Genomic DNA, 12,265 nt, shown 5'->3' on the forward strand with positions numbered 1-12,265 from the left:
ACGAATATGTACATTAGCTATGTCAAAAAAAAAGAGAGGAAGGAAGGATGGAAGAAAGAAAAGAAAAGATGCTTCGTTGTATACTCTGGCCCATCAGTTTTGATTAGCCTCTCCTCTAGGCCATTCTATCCTTTCTGGAATTATTTTTTTCTTTTTCTTCTGCCAATGTGAGCCCTCCTTATAAGTCTCCTTTGTTGGAACATCATCTATTTTATGCCCCCTAACTGTGGAACACTGGGCCTGGAGTCAGGAAGACGTGAGTTTTAATCCAGCCTTAGACACTTACTAGCTGTGTGACTTTGAGCAAGTCACTTAACCACTGTCTGACTCAGTTTCCTCAACTATAAAATGGGGATGACATATCTAACTCACATAGATGTCATGAGGATCAAATGAGTTAATATTTGTAGAGCCCTTAGCACAGTGCCTAACACATAGTAGATGCTTAAGAAATGCTTGTTCCTTCTCTTCCCAGCTGTAGAGGTACTGGACTCTCCTCTCACTCCTACTTCTACCCTTTTTCATTTGCTTGGTAGACTCATCACCTCTGATGGACTTACCATTTCTATGTAGATGACTCCCAGGTCTGTCTATATAATGTCAATTAACTGATTGACTGTTGTTTAACATTCAGAGAGTCACCAAATAACTACCTCTACATTCCTCTTCTCTTTTAACCATTGCTAGATTACCTCGGCCAGGTGGCACAGTGGATAGAGCACTCGAATCAGGAAGACCTGAGTTCAAATCCAGTCTCAGATACTTGCTAGCTGTGTGACTCTGGGCAAGTTATTTAACCCTGTTTGCCTCAGTTTCCTCATCTCTAAAATGAGCTGGTGAAGGAAAAGGCAAGCCACTCTGAGTATCTCTGCCAAGAAAACCCCAAATGGAATCACAGAGCCGGACACAATGGGACAGCAACAACAAAAGCACTGCCATTTTCACCCTACCTGGGTGTCATTGAATGTATTACTTAATTTTTCTAGGCCCCAATTTCCTCATTAATTAAATGAATGGATTAGACTAGTTAATTTCTAAGGTCCATTCTAAATCTAAATATATGACTTTATGATCCTGTGATTCACGATTCCCCTTTGTAACATCCTCGAGAGGTATTACTCGAATTATCCCCAATGATGGGGAACTCATTACCAATGGAGGCAGCCTGTCCTATTCTAACCAGAAGCCAAATCAATTGTGATAATTTATCTAAGCCCTCTTCCAGTGCTTCCACCATTTTCCCTCAGAGGTGGAAACAGGACATTTACACATGAAAACTACTTGTTAATTCTGGGCCTGAGTTTCTTTAACTATAAGTAGAGGGGTATGATCTTTAAGGTGCCTTCTACCTTTAACTCTTATAAAGTTATTGGGTTCTCTCTTTGGTTCCTACTTCTTCTTTCCCCCTGCAGACAGGAAAAGGATTCTATAACTGGTCAGTAAGTATTCTTGGAAATTCAATAAATCGTGGGACTAAATTGTGACTGTCGATGGTGAAGTGTTAGCTCTGTGGGCCAAGGGAGAGGAGATTAGTACTAAAAGGCTCACCTGAGTTCAGTTCAGTCCTTTTCAGGCAGAAGAGACAGCTGGGTCTATTATATAGAGTCTGATTTGGAGTCAGCAAGACCTCAGAACACTCGCTCTACCCGCGTGAGCCTGGCCAAGTTCTAAAACCACTCTCAAACTCCATGACCTCATTTGTAAAATGAGAATGATAGGACGTGTAGTACTTGTTGTAGGGGTTTCTTGTTAATTTCAAGTCTTTCAAGCAATAAACCAGCAGCATCTATTAAATGCCTACTGTATGTCAGGTCTTGGGTTAGTGCTGCAGAAGGAAGCCATCTCTATTTACGGGGAGTTTAATTACGTATTTTAGAGAAGCCTTGCAAAACTCAAAGCACAGTGTAAATCTAAGTGATTAAGTTACTAAAATCTAAGACCGCTGAATGTCACTGATAATGGGACATTCTGAAATTTTGCCTCGCTTTTAATCAAAAAAAATATTATTAGTATACCCCTTTAAAGGTTTGCAAAGCAATAGACAAATATTATCTCAGTTGGTCCTCACAACAATATTGGGAGGTGTTATTATCATTTCTATTTCACAGGTGAAGAAATTGAGGCTGATAGGTCAAGTCGCTTGCCCAGGACCACATGGACAGTAAGTGTCTGAGGCAAGATTTGAACTCAGGTCTTCCCTGAATCCAAGTCCAGACCCCTAGCATTTTCCTGGAAGTTGGATAGCTTATCCTTGTGTTCATCCCTCAGGAAGCTAGCTCTTCAGACAGTTTTGTTCTTACCAGGACAAGCTAGGTAAGGTCAAGGCCTGTGGGACCCAGGGACTTTGCTGGTTTTTCTTCATCATCTTCTCGCCAGGTGTCCTAGAAAACTGGAAGGGTTTTACCTTTTGTCTAATAGCTCTCCTTTGGAAAGGTCACTTCAGACAACTCCATTGCCCTCTCACTTGCTCAGGATTTAATTATGGTTCCAATATTTACTAGAAGTGTAAGAGGGAAAGCTTGATTAAATAACACTACTCCTACTCCTACCACCACCATCATCACTGCTGCTACTACTTTTTTATAGCACTTTAAGTTTGCAAAGCAGTTTATACACGTTATTTGATCCTTGCAACAACTCTGGGAGGTATGTGCAATCATTATCCCCATTTTACAGAGGAGGAAATTGATTCTGAAAAGGGCAGTATGTGAAGCAGTATTTGAACTAGTCTTCCTGACTCCAAGCGCCACCTAGTGGCCTCAATTTTGGGTATGCCTATGAAGTTCCTGTCTCAAACAGCATAGTTTTTTAAAAAATATTATTTATTTTTAACATTCTTTTCTTTTTAAATTTTGAGTTCCAAATTATTTCTCTCCCTCCTCCACCTACTAAGAAAGCAAGAAAAATAACATTAATTATACCCGTGAAATCATGTAAACGTATTTCTGTATTAGCAAAAAAAAAAAAAGCAAGAAAAATATAGAAAATGAGAAAACTATACCTCATTTTGCACCCAGAGTTCATCAGGTTTCCCTCTGGAGGTGGATGACATTTTTTTTCATCATAACTCCTTTGGAATTGTCTTGAATCCTTGTATTGCTCAGAGTAGCTAAGTCTTTCACAGTTAATCAGTATAACATTGCTATTACCGTGCACAATTATCTCCTGGTTCTTCTCACTGCATTTTGCATTGGTTCATACGGGTGTTACCATGATTTTTCTGAAACACCACCTCATCATTTTCTATAGCAAATGGTGCTCCATCACAGTCATATGCCACAACCTGTTCAACCATTCCCCAGTTGATGAGCATCCCCTCAGTTTCCACTTCTTTGCCACCACAAAAAGCTGCTATAAATATTGTACATATAGATCCTTTTCCTTTTTAAAAATCTCTTTGGGGGTACAGACCTAGTAGTGGTATTACTGGGTCAAAGGGTCTGCACAGTTTTATAGCCTTTTGGGTACAGTTCCAAATTCTTCTCCCAAATGATTGAACCAGTTTATAACTCCACCAAAAGTTTATTAGTCAACTCATTTTCCTTCATCCCTTCCAACATTTGTCATTCCTGGTAGGTGTGAGGTGGTAGCTCTGAGTCATTTTAATTTGCATTTTTCTGTTCTGTAGTGATTTAGAGGCTTTTTTTATATGACTATGGATAGCTTTGATTTCTTCTGAAAACTGCCTGTTCATATTCTTTGACCATTTATCAATTGTGGAGCGACTCTTATGTTTTGCAAATTTGATTCAGTTCCCTATATATTTGAGAAATGAAGCCTTTATCAGAAATTTGTCCTTAAAATTTCTGATATTACTTCGTTGTCTATGGTACCTTTTAGCAAAATGTAGTTACTCTGCTTGTCCCTTTTAATTAGGTCTATTTTTGCTTTTGATTTGTCTGGGATCATGATTGCTAGCCCTGCCTTTGTTTTTTAACTTCAGCAGAAGCATAATAGATCTGCTTCAGGTCTTTATTGTAATTCTGCATGTCTTTCTGTTTCAAGTATGTTTCTTATAAACAGCCTGTTGTTGGATTCTGGTTTCTAATACATTTTGCTATCCACTTCAGTTTTATGGGCGTACTCATCCTATTCACATTCACTTATGATTACTAACTGTTCAGTTCCCTTCATCCCATTTTCTTCTGTTTTCTTCTCTCTTTTTCTCTTTTTCCCCTGTCCCTCCTCAAAAGTTTATTTTGCTTCTGACCACTGCCTCTCTCAATCCACCCTCCCTTTTATCATCCCTGCTGAGTGTGTATATGTATTCTTCCCTTTTTGAACCAATTCTGATGAAAGTGAGGTTCATGTATTCCCTGCCACCCCAGCCCCCATTTTGATTCCATTATAAAAGTTTTTCCTGGTGTGTCTCTTTTATGTGAGAAGTTCTCCCTATTCTGCCTCTCCCTTCTCCCTTCTCCCTTCTCCCCACGCTTCCCTCTTTCTTACCTCTTCATTTTTTTTTAGAGATCATCCCAACATAATTGACTCACTCCCATGTCGTCTGTCTATGTAGACTCCTTCTCACTGCCGTACTAACCATAAAGCTAATTTTCTATTCAGCTCTGGTCTTTTCATTAGGAATGCTTGAAAGCCTTGCATTTCATTAAATATCCATTTTTTTTGTCCCTTGAAGGATTATACTCAGTTTTGCTGGGTAGGTTATTCCTGGTTGTAATATTACTTCATTTGTCTTCTGGAATATGATATTCCAATTCCTCTGCTACTTTAACATGGAAGCCACTAAATCTTGTAATTTTTTTATATTTGATATTTGAAGTATTTCTTTCTGGCTTCTTGAAATATTTCTCCCCGACCTGCGAGCTCTGGAATTTGGCTGTAATATTCCTGGGATTTTTCATTTTGGGACCTCTTTCAGGAGGAGTGATTAGTGGATTCTTTAATTTATATTTTGCTCTCTGGATCTAAGATATTGGGGCAGTTTTCCTCGGTAATTTCTTAAAACATGATGTTTAGGCTTTTCTTTTTTTTTTTGATCATGGCTTTTAGGTGGCCCAATAATTCTTAAATTATCTTTCCTCAATCTGTTTTTCCAGTCAATTGTTTTCCCAATGAGATATTTAACAGTTTCTTTTATTTTTTTCATTCTTTTGATCAGATTTGCTTTTTTTTTTTTTGCTGTCTCATGGAGTCATTAACTTCCACTTGCCCAATTCTAATTTTAAGGAATGATTTTCCTCAATGAATTTTTCTACCTCTTTTTCCATTTGGCCAATTCTGCTTTTTTAAGGTGGTGTTTTCTTCAGTATTTTTGTGCTATTAATTCTCTTTTCATAATTTTCTTGGACCATTCTCATTTCATTTTTTCAAATTTTCTTCTACCACTCTTACCTTTTTCTTTAACTTTTTCAGGAATTCTTTTTGGACTTGAGTCTAATTAGTGTTTTTTCTTTGGGGCTTTCATTGTACCTGTTTTCACATTATTGTCTTCTTCTGTGTTTATATCTTTGGTCATCCTTGCTGATTATGGTCAAGTTCTTTTTTTGTTGTTTGCTCATTTGAAGTTGAGCTCTGCTCACTTGTGGATGGGGAGGCTTTTTTGTGCTTCTGTTCATAGCTAGTTCTGGGGATCTGCAAACTTTTGGTCCTTCTGAGGTGGTGTGATCCAGGTACAGGTGTGGTCACTGTTCTCTTGTTCTGCATCCTGGTCTTAACTCTGATCCCCATGTAGCCACAAATGTTAGCTTTCATTTTGGGTCTGGAGCTGTGATTAAGTCCCTTGTTCTCCTGAAATCTCAAGTGCTAATGCTCCTTTCTGCCTTGGAACTGTGACCAGGTCCCCTGGTCCCTTGTGACTGACCATAAGAACTGCTCTCCCTCCTGGAACTGTGACTCAGAATTGCATATTGGCAATAGAGTTGCCAATCAGTTCCAAGTGCACCCAGTGCAAGGAAAGGGTTCCTTGTAATCTATTTTTGACCAGGCATCTGACCCCCTTACAGTCTCTGGTGTGAGAGTTCCTGAAGCTGCTGATGCTACTGTTGTCTCCAAGGTCTGTTGCTGCTGGTGGTGGTGGTGTTGCACTCTGGGCTGACTCCTACACTAGTGTTACAGACCTCTCCAGCCAACCTCATAAGTTGTCTTAGGCTGGAAAACTGTCTCACTCTGAACTTTTGTTGGCTCTGCCACTCCAAGATTTGATTTGAGGAGTTATTTTAAAGTTGTTTGGAGGGGAATGCTGGGGGAGTTCAGCTGGATGACTGCCTCTAATCCACCATTTTGGCTCTGCTTTCATAAATAGGTTTTCAAAATCCATATGTTTAAAGATTTCCTGGGTGAAAATCAAAACCCCGTGGAACAAGTTGATTCAATACCCTGTGGCTTTGGATCCTAAAACAGTCACTGATTTAATTTATTGATCTATTTTAAAGAATGTGAATTTAGAGTTCCAGTCCATTCCCCTAAGTTAGAGGGAGCAGAAAGTATTTCCTGTAGCAACTTCTATAAATAATAATGGACCCTGGTTGAACTCTCTGAAAATGCTGCTTCAACATCAGGTTTCCCAATAATTTTCTAGTTTTTCTTAGCCACTTTTAGGTAATGATGTCATTGCCTCTGCCTAAGTAGGACTCATCAGAATCAGCTGCGAAGGGGTGAAATACTGTAATAAGGAGATCATCTGATTGCATAGTTGAGATATTCTTGACTTACAGCATTTATGACTGTGAAAGGAAATTGCTAAGTTAACGCTAGATTGGCAGGGACCACTGAGCCCAATTACCCTTAGTCTTTAAGAAAGAAGAGGGCTTTGGGTCTGGAGACAGATGTGAAGGTTGCCAAATGGGTCTGAATCTGTGATTTCATCTGCCAGTGTGAAAACCTTCTCCACAACTCTGGGCAACTTGGCTGCAATTTATAGTCTTAAAGAATTGCTAGGGGTGTTGGGAAGTTAAATGTTTTGCCCAGGGTCACATGGTTATGTTAGAAGCAGGATTAGAAGCTAGGTTTTATAATCCATAGTGCCATTTTTCTAATTACTACCCTCTTCTGTCAGTGGTTAGGAGCACATCTTGGAATGGATAGATGAGAGCAATTTGTTCCAATGATGTTGATGCGTGGAATGCTTGGAGCTTGGTCAGACATCAAAGACACCAAGGTCATCTGCTGGATCCTGGGCCATCAACAATCATCCTGACTTTTATCTTGCCACTGGACTTCTATGACTCTGAAAGAGAGAGTGAGGCTGACAACTTCTGTAACTTGCCTCACTTAAATCCAATTTACCCCATCCAATTCAAGACATCACCCCATGAAGTCATCGGTCCTCTTTGAAAATGAAGAACAAACAGCAGGGAGTATATACTATTTTATCTCTCATAGGGCTCTAGGTAGCTCAATTTCTCCTTCCTTGGGGAAGCAGTTAATGCATTTCAGATTATGCAATTGTTTATATTACTCTGAATGACACATGAAAAAAGCTTCCACTATTGCCCTCCAATTCAATTCTACAAATATTCTTTGGGTTGCTGATGTGTGATCATGTAACAAATTGTTCTTCAAGGACTGCAAACGAAAGGGTTTGGGGCGAGTTGACATTAGCACAGTTCTAGGGGTTGGGGGGAGAGAAGCGTCTATCACAGTGGTTTGTGAATTGCCAGTACTTGTTGTCTGATGAATAAATGGTAAATGTATGACATGAAGTAACTAAATAATACTGCTAGGAATCAGAGAATATGATTAATAACCTAAAATAAGTAGCAAAAGCAATTAGTGCTCTAGGAAGTCAGAGAAGAGAGCGATCAAAGTATTGTTATTCGGTCATTTCACTTGTGTCTAATTCTTTGTGACTCCATTTGGGGTTTTCTTGGTAAAGATATTGAAGTAGTTTGCCATTTCTTTCTCCAGTTTATTTTACAGATGACATACAGGATTAAGTGACTTGACCAGGGACCCACAGCTAGTAAGCATCTGAGGCCATATTTAAACTCAGGAAGATACATCTTTCTGACTCCAGGCCTGACTCCAGGCCTCTCATGGAAGAGGAGAGATGTGAAAGATAGATAAGTTTTGGAGGGGGGTGGTTTAAAGGGAGATAGGGTGTTCCAATAGAAAGAACATTGCCTCTGGAGTCAGAGGGCCTGGGTTCAAATAGGTCCTTTGATCATTACTACCTGTTCAGTGATGGACAACATCACTACCTCTCTGGGTCTCAGTTTTTCTCCATTGTAAAATGAGGAGGTTGGACTCTGGAAAGTGAGAGGATTGAATACTCCCTGAGAGCTTTTCCAGCTCTAGACTTTTGATGTTAAGGGAAAGGGCATTGAGAGCAGATAGGCAAATGGTTGGAGTTGGGTCTAAACAGGGTATGTTTGGGAGAGAATGAGATAATTAGCTTGCTTGGAATAGAAGATTAGGGTTGGAGAGTTGGAAGATTATGGAGGACCTTCAAAAGCAAGACAAGGAAGAGTTCTTTTTCCCAGGTAATAACCATTAGCTCCTACTTCAAATTAAACCCTTGTCCTTAGTTTATCATTCTGTTTTGTCCTTTTTCATTTATCTCTCTGCCTTGATGGCTTTACATGCAGAGACAACTAAATATTTACAGAACTGATTGGAAATTCATTATCTCCTCCCTCACAGGATAGGAACTTCCCCTTAGAAACCAATGACATATGGAGGTCCCAGCTCTTCATCCAGCTGCAATTCCAAATTTCTTCAGAAATGCAATCTAGAGCAATTCTCATTGGCCCACACTATATTACTTAAGATGGGTATTAATTGATATTTCTTTCTCACTTTCATGTTTTATGTATCGTCAATGGAAACCTGCCTTGTGGAGCAGCCTGTGGAAAGTATATTTACAGAGCTTGGGTTCTGCATCGAAATGAATCTACTCATCACAAAACTACAAATATGTCTTAAAAAGTGCACTAATATGCATAATTAGCCCATGAAAAGGCCTGTGCTATTATTTGAGTTCCTACATAATGTTAGTCAAGTCTTAATTTATGCTCTGTCCTTCCTGGAATGATTGAGCTGTTTGGTAGTTTTATTTATGATACAGGCTTAGATCCATTTTGCAATGGTGATATGGTTGTGATAATGGGAATTTATAGCAGACTCTGACAAGAGGCCATAAAACAAATGCCTGGATGTTTTTCTGTGGCTACAGGCTTAATTTGTAACATAAAGTACTTAATAATTGTTATTAATGAACCCACTGTGGTTGGTATATAGACACAGCTGGAAATCACATCTGTTATCACACAGCCCGGGTTGACTAAAGCACAAACACAGCAGGGGACTGATAGCTATGAAAGGATATGACATCACAGAGCCACAGGAAGTGCTCTCAAAAGCCTGATGCTCTCCCTAGAGTAGCATACTATGCAGGAGATTTGGAGACACATTTAAAAGAGAGCTGTCTTGGGGAATTTGGTTATTTTTTTCTAGTTCTTCCCTTCACTCAGAAGTGGAGGAAAGATGTAGGTGCCAACTTCCGTAATATAGATTCAAACTCAACATCTCTTCATTTCTTATGACCCAAAGTCTTGGCAAAAATGGTAATAAAAAGAGTAATAAAAGCAGCAAATCCAATTTCACAACTACAAGGCGTAATACTTTTCCTAGGCAGACGTACAAATTCTTGCTTCCCTACTGCTAAAATCTTTAGAATCATGAGATTGCTGGATAATCGCTACAGAAGATATATTAGAATATAACCCTCTTGAAACACCCTGTGAAGTTACAAGGCACCTAATTACTTACTTCTAATTTTTTTTTTAGTGAAGAGGGAAAAAAAAAAAACTCTTTAAGGCACAGAAAAAAAACCCTGGAATTTTGTTCCTGGGAGCCTAGTGGGAATGGAGGGAGAAAAGATGCAGGGATTTAAAAAAAACAAAGAAAAGAAAAAGAGATATACTGAAGTTCTCTAAATAGAATCCTGAGCTAAGAAGCCCGTCTTTGTTTCCCATATCTCCAGCTCCCTCCCTTCTGAGGATGAACAGGATGCCTCCCAGATGTTTAATTCACATCTGATGCAGGTAAAAAGTGCCAGATGGAATCCTGGTCTCTTTTGTACTCTCTCTTCAGAGCAAAGCTGCCCATTGAGACCCTAGTTGTGGAACAAAATGGTAGATGAAAATCAGAAGTTTAAACCCCGTCCCCGCTTGCCTCCCCCATGTCCTTGATTCATTATAAATTGCTCTCCTAGCTCCCAATGCCAGCTTCATTCTTTAGCCTTGGAAGGGACACACTGCCCCATAGATCTAGGACAAACAGAGCTCAGAGGACACTGATTTGGGGAAAATAAAAATGGGGTGTCACAAGGAGCAATCCCAGGGTAGGCTTCAGTTCCCTAACCCTCTAAGAGGGAGACCGTTAATTTGGCTCACATTGGAATCTAGTATCAGTGAATTTCCACTTTGACTGAGAGACAGAAAAAAAATTGTTTCTGGCCCCTACTTGGATGGCATTTAAACTCACAACAGTTAAGAGCACAGTTACCATCTGAGGGCAGAGTTCATTTGTGAAAAAGCAAACAGACACATAGAACAAACCAGAAACCCTAAAATGATTTTCCTGTGTATGGGATCATTTGCCAACAGGTAGCAGACTTTCAAAAGCTGTTTTTCCTCCACCCCTGCCAATTCTAAATATTTATCACTTGATTTTTGAGTCAATATATGTCTCCTGAAGTACTCCACATTTAAAACCTCCTGCCCATCAGCCATACTTCAACATGCGTTGATATATTATTGCCTACTATATCCAAATCACTGTATCAGGTGCTGGAGGTGACAAAAAGATTACATAAGATATGACCTCAGATTCATGAAGCTTATAATTTAGGTGCTGGGGAAGGGAGAGGCATGTCATGTACGCATAAAAATAAATATAGTTAAAATATGCGTGATAAGTGCATACGAGGGATGTGATAATTCTCATTATATAATGCTTTAAGTTTTGCAAAATACTTGACTGACAAGAACTCTAAAAAGCAATTGCTACAGGAAATCTGAGGTCATTGACTGGAGGGATCCAGAAAGACTTCATGGAGAAAATAACCTTTCAGTTGGACCCTGAATGATGGATTGCATTTCAGAAGGTGGAAACAGGAATGGTGGTGGTGGTAAGGGCTTTCCAGACACAGAGAACACCATGAGCAAAAGCTTGGAGGTAGGAAATGATACAATCTATTTTATAGAATAGAATAGTCCTGGGGCAGCTAGGTGGCACAGTGAGTAGAGTACTGACCCTGGAGTCAGGAGGACCTGAGTTCAAATTCAGCCTCAGACACTTGACACACTAGCTGTGTGACCTTAGGCAAGTCTTTTAACCCCATTTGCCTGGCCAAAAAGAAAAAAAAAAGAATAGAATAGTCCTGGGAAGAGGAAGAAATGGAAGAATGCCAAGTAGTTGGCTCTTGCTGAAGTATAGTGCATGTGGAATATATTATTGTGATATTAGATTATAGCAGGCCTCGAATGACAGGTTTAGATCCAATATAATATTCTTTCTAGTCTGAAATCTGAGCTCCTAAATTACATGTATGCTGTTTTTTTTCAGGTCACATCACACAGACTCGGTTCCCCTAATGCCCAAGAGAGTCTTCCTTATGGGAGTGATACATTAGCTCAGTTCAAGTGAAACTGAAAAATCTTTTTTTCAGGAGGCTTGATTCTTATTTTTAGTGTGTTTTAGCTCAGGGTCAACATGGGGTCACTCCTGATATTTAAGACCGTGCAGCCTAAGATTGTACCTAGTTGATCCTCCCTTTCTCTCCGTAGCATCAGAAAATACCCTTCATTTTTCTGCAAATGACATAATTCACCAGCTTGTTCCTTTGCCTGAATCAACGAGTTTGGGAGACATGACCAATTGGTAAGAAAGGAAGGAAGGAAATAAACATTAATCAAGTCCCTACTCTATGCCAGGCACTGTGCTAAGTACTCTACAAATATTATTTCATTTGATCCTCACATCAACCTTGGGAGGTAGGGGCTATTATTATCCTTATTTTACAGTTGAAGAAACTGAGGCAGACAATGGTTGGTTAAGTGGCTTGTCCAGGATCACAGAGCTAATAAGTTTCTGAGGTTAGATTTGAACTTAGATCTTCCTGAATCCGGGCCCAGCAATCCACTCCACTGTACCACCTAGATGCCTAGTAAGCTTGTCATTTTATAATTTGCCAACAGAAGAAGGTCAAAGGCTAACTTCAGACCCTTTGCCTGTGTGGGGGAGAGGGAAAAGGGTAATGATGGTATGGAGCGTGCATCTCTACTCCATCTGCTGGGGATGA

At 39.6% G+C, this 12,265-nt stretch overlaps 1 long non-coding RNA gene across 2 annotated transcripts in view; it reads left to right on the forward strand.

Moving 5' to 3' along the window:
• Nucleotides 1–7,934: 7,934 nt before the first annotated feature.
• Nucleotides 7,935–12,265, forward strand: part of LOC118836693 — a 39,644-nt gene continuing 35,313 nt past the window's right edge. The window contains exons 1-3 of one of the 2 annotated variants that reach the window (XR_005009552.1): nt 7,935–10,004; nt 10,974–11,139; nt 11,751–11,844. This is a non-coding gene — a long non-coding RNA (uncharacterized LOC118836693). Of the gene's footprint in view, nt 11,140–11,750; nt 11,845–12,265 lie in introns of both variants that reach the window. The other variant, XR_005009551.1, reaches the window with a different exon arrangement.

Source organism: Trichosurus vulpecula, chromosome 2 (genome assembly GCF_011100635.1).
Source record: "Trichosurus vulpecula isolate mTriVul1 chromosome 2, mTriVul1.pri, whole genome shotgun sequence".
NCBI classification, from domain to species: Eukaryota; Metazoa; Chordata; class Mammalia; order Diprotodontia; family Phalangeridae; genus Trichosurus; species Trichosurus vulpecula.